General features: G+C 39.1%; 1 long non-coding RNA gene across 1 annotated transcript in view; it reads left to right on the top strand.

The window, feature by feature from the left end:
• LOC141578171 (uncharacterized) overlaps positions 1–5780 on the top strand; it is a 45754-nt gene extending 39974 nt beyond the window's left edge. Inside the window, exons 4-5 of the long non-coding RNA XR_012508210.1 lie at positions 2029–2129; positions 4908–5780. This is a non-coding gene — a long non-coding RNA (uncharacterized LOC141578171). The remainder of the gene's footprint in view (positions 1–2028; positions 2130–4907) is intronic.
• The last annotated feature ends 256 nt before the right edge of the window (positions 5781–6036 follow it).

The following is a 6036-nucleotide window of genomic DNA, read 5'->3' as shown; positions in this document are numbered from 1 at the left end:
AACTATGCCTTGTGGACTCTAGGTCAGAAACTAGGCTCCAATGTGTTCCACATGTGTCACAACATGAGGAAACCATAAATTGTAAATAAGATTACCTTATTGTGTTCTGTTTCCCTTTTGCTATTCCTAGACTTCTTAAAAAGTCATGTTCTTAAAAATTCAGCCTGGTTTCAGCTGAAATTAAAGGGTTAAAGGTCTGTTTCTTTCAGGATGTACTCAGGATAGCAAAACACAGCTCTTCTGCTGACTCTCCCTTCTTCCCTGGCCTGTGGCAGACGTCACTAATTGACTCTACCAATGTTTCTCACTAAACCTAGGCTTGTCCTCAAATCTTTTCAGAAAACAGCAGAAGAAAAATTAAAGTCCCTGAGGTAGCCATGACAGATCTCAATTGAGGATGAAGCCTACTCACCATCTTGGGCACCAAGGAGACCAATACCTGGGGCTTGGGATGGAGGCATTTGTGGTAAAAAGCAGGCATTCAAGTCTGGTAAAACCTTCCAAATCTCAGTCTCAGAAAAAACACTTAGAGATGAATTAAACCTCAGTTTAATTTTATTAACTTGATCAGTGAGTTTATCAAACTTGATCTTCTAATTCCCCCATACTCTGTGAAGCGTACTATAGCTCCATTACTCGTTCTCTGAGTGTTGCCCTGGAAGCAACTTCTGCAAAGGTAGCCCCATTCTCATCCCCATCTCTACTGCCATGCCTGGGCTAGGAAGCACCTTTACTGACAGATAGGTGGGGAAGAGAGACATTTTCTGATTTGGAAATCAGAACCCTAATTTCTCCATTGTAGGAGGATGGAGAAGACTGGCCATGACATTTTATAGTATATATGGGTGATTGTATTTTATAGTACAGTTTAGCAATCTTTTGAGATAACTGGGATTTATAACCTACACCAAGAACCTAACCCCACACTTATGTTATTTCATGGGAGAAACAAATAGCCAAGTTACCCAATACAAACAGATTTGTTTTGGAACTTGTTTGTAGACTGGCAACTCCTTACACTTGGTATGAAACAATATTTCTCAAATAATAACATATAACTAGTTTATAATTAGAAATTAATGGTTGTTAAGCAAAATTTCAGAAATAATAATAGCTTTTATCCATGCTTCTCGAACTACATGTGAAGGACAGTTTTCTTTGCCTTTCTAAAGTACAATGAAAATGAATTACTAGAAAATGAAGTAAAAAATGAGACATGAAAAAAACAAGCCCGAATTTTTTATTATTTGATTCAACAGATGTAAAATTATGTTGTCAAATTTCAATAACAGTTGCTAAATGCTTACTTTCAAATTTTCATAGTTATCTCACCATGGACCAGAGACAAAGCATTCACTGACCAAAAATGCTCTTTGGAGTACATAAGTGGACTGCCTTTCATAATTGTACATTTAACTCTTTAAACTTCTTTGCAGTATATTATGTGTTATATTCTCAGTAATTTGTGAAATAGGGTTTTCATGATTATTGTCATTTTATGTAATATATGCTGGGGAGTTGGTCCCTCCACATCCTTTTTATTTCCCTCCTCTCCTTACCTCTTTTTTTAAAAAAAGGAAGCAGATTCTTAGATCTTTTAACACAAAACTACATGGAGAGATGTTATAAAAGATGACTGTTATCAGTAAGCAAAAGAAAGATTTGCTTTGTAGATGGTTCACTCTAAGGGTTCTTGGAGGGTAAAGGAGACCTCCCCATAACCAAGCCACTTCCTGACAATTCCAATACGTAAAAAAGTGAAGAAATGCCATAAAATAACAGAAAAATGGTTGTATATATTTTAAATTATTTATAGTCAACAAATTAACATTCTTCAAGAAGTAGGTTAAACAATATGAACTTGCTGTTTGTAGAGGTCAAAAACAACAAATGTAAAATAGTGTTGTAATGTGTTAGTCACAAAATAATTACACATTTTGTAAAAAATATTTATTCCTGGTTTATTACAGGAGGAGTGGTCCAGTAATGGAATTCAAATTTAAAATGAATGAGTTTTTTAAATTCTAGGTAAGAACAAGAAAGAGGAAGAAGTGAAACCTGTGTTTGCATTCTAATGTTCTTGTCTGTGAAGAAAGCAGAGATATTGGATAACTTTAAATTTTCTTAAGGTAAGATGCTAAAAGAAAAACAACACTGGATAAGTTTAAAAAAAAAAACGAGTAAGTTTTTTCAGTTGTGTGGATGTATCTCTAGGACATTCGAAAAAGCAGTTTTGTTGGAGATAATGTTGGAAGTCAACCAGGTCGCCCACTAGACCCAAGCCTCTTTCTACAGAGAGTTGTAGCATTTACTACCTCTTTTCCAAGAGCAGTTGGTCCCTGGTTGGAGAGGACAGAGGGGTAGCAAATCCTGGGAGAGAGAAAAGCTGGGGAGACCAGCAACAAAACTCCCAATCTCCTTCAGAGGCTGTGTATGGTCTGGACTCTGTGGAGGAAATAAAGATATGTTCTGCCCATTCTAGAAAATGCTCACATGTTTTCCATTGTCTAATAGCAATAATGTTTCTGGTTATCTATAAATAAATCATAGTGAAACCTCTTTCAGAGTAACTACCTCAGCTATTATTTATTGAACATTTCCTATTCCAACACACTTTTCATACACGACCTCATTGAATTTCCATAATAGGCATTTAAATTAGTTACTGGTATTATCTCCAATTTATAAGTGATGAAACTGAGGCCAGAAGTTAATAACTCATGCAGGGTTACATACCTGGAAAATGGTGAAACCAGGGTCCAAAATAAGAAAAATTCGTATTAAGACCCCATTGCCACCCCTGATATATCTTTTAATTGTCAAGTTAAAACTTTTTTTGTTCATTTGCTATTTATGGTAAGAGCAGAGATGAGTGAGATGTAGCAAGAGTTGTAGAAAATGATCTCATGTCAGCTTTCCTGAAAGAATGTCTTTAAAATTGGGTTACCTTTTATACTTTTCCTCTGCCTGCTAGCATTACTTCACTTCACATTTATTGAGTATGTTCTCCATCTCCAGGCAATTACTGGGAATTCAAAATAAAGGAGGCATACAGTCCTGCCTTGGTGGCAGTCATAGTCTAATGGGAGAAGGAGGCACCTGAACAAACGTGCGCAATGTTACGTTTCAAGGGCTAACACCTTAAAGCCTTTTAAGGAAGGGAGAAACAGTCATGTTTCACAAAGGTCACTGATGGCTGTGGGAGAGAGATTTGGGTGGAGCCTACTTCTCAAGTGTCCTTGAGAGAAGCTGTGAACAAGGCTGAGGCAGTGGGGAAGGAGGACAAGGAGCAGATTTAAGGAATTTCAGAGACTAAGCAGGTGGGATTGAGTGACTGATAAGATGTGGGGGGAAGGAGGAGTTGAGGATGACTTGGGTGAATGGAGATAAACTAACTGGAATGGGAGAGGCACAGATTAGGGTGGCATGGACAGGGGAAGATTGATGAGCACATCTGATGTGCTCCAATCTCAGAAGGCAATTGCAGACTAGTTTCTAGTGCTCGGGAGCGAGGTCTTATCTGGACACAGACTTGACGTTCACTAGCAGAAGAGCACAGCAGGCTGCCAAGAGGACCCTCCGGAAGATTTGAAGTTGCAGCCTGAAGTGCAGTGATGTATGTAAAAGTCCTAAGTGGCTAGGAAGCAGGTTGACAAGTGGGAAGTGGGATGGAGAGCCAGGAATTGAACTGAGCTTTGGGATCACGTTAAAATAGGGAAGGCAGGTACTGGCATAGAGGTGGCCATTTCCTTTTCTCCTGAATCTGAATGTGGCCTTGAAGTTCTGCATATCCTCTTGCTCCAGGCAGTCATTCCCTGACCAAAGAAAATGAAACCTGTTTGCTATCCCTTTATAGGGACTGGGAACAATGGATGGTGGAGGTGGTGGAGGATTAGAAAGAAATCTCCAGAGTTATCTGTGCTTGGCATAAGACAGCTTTCTCCTGGCCTCTGTACTTCCACTGGCAAGAGTGACAAGGGAGCCCTGGAGAAACCCACTGCCTCACCTCTAATATCTGTACAATCTCATTAGGCATTTGATCCCTATGTTATGTGGTCACTGTGAGAAGCCCAGGCTCCCTAGTCAACCTTCATCCTCCAGATTCTTCCCATAGGGCTGGGTCCCTTCTCCCATCTCCCTATCTTCCCCCACCCCCAAATAACAAAACACTTGTTTTGTCCTCTGAAACTCATAGTCAATCATTAACAAAACCCCCTATATTCTCAAATATCTTCTTTAAATATTCTCTTCAACTTCCTTTGTGATCTATAGTCCTCCAACTGCAGGACACTTCCCATCTGTAGCTTCTGGCTTCTAGCTCCTGGCTCACAATCATTCCCTTTTACGCTACACCGCCAAAATGCTTGGTGATTTTAACATCCTCGTGTGTAACCTTTCCAGACTCACCTTTTCAGCTTCTCCATCACCTTTCCTCCAGTGACCCTGTCTCCACCCTACTTTGCCGCCTACTCCTATGACTATACTTTGAGATTTTGCCATTACCAGTAATCACATCGACTTCTAAAATCTCAGTTTTAAGATTTTATTTTCCTGCCACCATCTCTGATCTTTTAGTTCATACCTTTTGGTGCTCCACTTTTTGACAATTCTTTGACCTGGTTTGAGGTCTGACACCTTTTTAAAACGGTTGCCTTTCACCCCACACTCTATTTAATTCCACTTTGCATAGTGCTGATTCTCAGTTTTACTGAAATTGCATATATATAAATCCAGCTTTAGTAGATATGTTTTTGCTAAGTTCTGAGGGCGACCATATACTCTTATCTAGTAAGAACTATTGAAAACAATTTTGGTAATTTCTTCAAATCGGTGAGTTTTCTGAAAAATGCATGATTTCTTCCTTTGAGTGCCCTTTCCTGCCATTTATTCTTTGTTCTGGTGAACAGCTTTGACTCATGCAGGCTGACAAAAAGGAGTGCAAGTGATAGAACTGGGCCTGCCACAGGAAACAAAGCAAGAGTCTCATGGTGGATTTCGGTTTCAGACGAGAGACTCAAAGCCCATTCAAAGAAACATCCGAGGAACAGAAGTAAAGATTAGCAGATAATCAGATTCTGAGGCTAGTCCTTGACATTGTTGGGGACATCATGAACCTGACTGCAGCATTTTAACAAGTGGAAGCTGAAAGCAACCGCTGCTAGGGTCAGAGACGGACAGTGATGGGCGGTGGGAGAGGTCAAGAAATTTCTTCACAGGGGTAACGTTATAAGGACCAGGAAACTTCTCACTCAGTTGATGCTTCTGTTTCCAGGGACTCCATCCCCTTTGCTAATGAACTATGTGTGTACAGCACAGACAAGCAGGAATAATTTAGGTTTTATTTGATATATTTTATTTTAGGAGAATAGACATGAGAGTCTTAAGGAATTGCTTTTGGAGACCTGTTTCATTTTCTGCCTTTAATTTATTTTTGCTGCAAGTGGTGTTTTATTATTATTATCATTATTTCTTTTTAAGCCTGTGCATTTTCTTTTCATTATTTTATATTTCACAGAAGCTCTGGAGCTTTAATTTACCTGGGTGCCTTAGGGGAAAGATGAGCTCACTTTTGGTGTGGGAGTTATGGGCAGGTCTATTGCTTATTTCACGTTCAGATAGTGCTTATCATCTATGTTTACTTAATATTTTATGACTTTAAAACATAATGACTGTTTACATGAAATATGATTAATTGCAGAGATGGAAAGGGGGATGCTAAATTAAGTCCTCAGTGTTCTTTGTAGCCTTATATTTAATTTCCAAATACCTCTTTTACATTCCAAAATTTAAAAATAAATCTTGTGACTCTTCTAAGTGAGAAGAAATTGAAGTTACTTGAGTATCTTAAAAGTATAAAATGAAGCCAATTCTTGCAACATGAGGCACTGCATAGAGGCCCGTAAGTCATGAGAAATCACAAGAGTTTGTCTGGCAGGCCACTGGAATAATCAAAAATTCCTGGTGGAGGAAATTAGAATTGACATTGAGGAGCACACAGGAGGAAGAGATGAATGGGGACACTGGGCTTGTGGGGCC

Source organism: Camelus bactrianus, chromosome 7 (genome assembly GCF_048773025.1).
Source record: "Camelus bactrianus isolate YW-2024 breed Bactrian camel chromosome 7, ASM4877302v1, whole genome shotgun sequence".
In the NCBI taxonomy this organism is placed as follows: domain Eukaryota; kingdom Metazoa; phylum Chordata; class Mammalia; order Artiodactyla; family Camelidae; genus Camelus; species Camelus bactrianus.
This window is presented reverse-complemented; position numbering and strand designations above follow the sequence as displayed.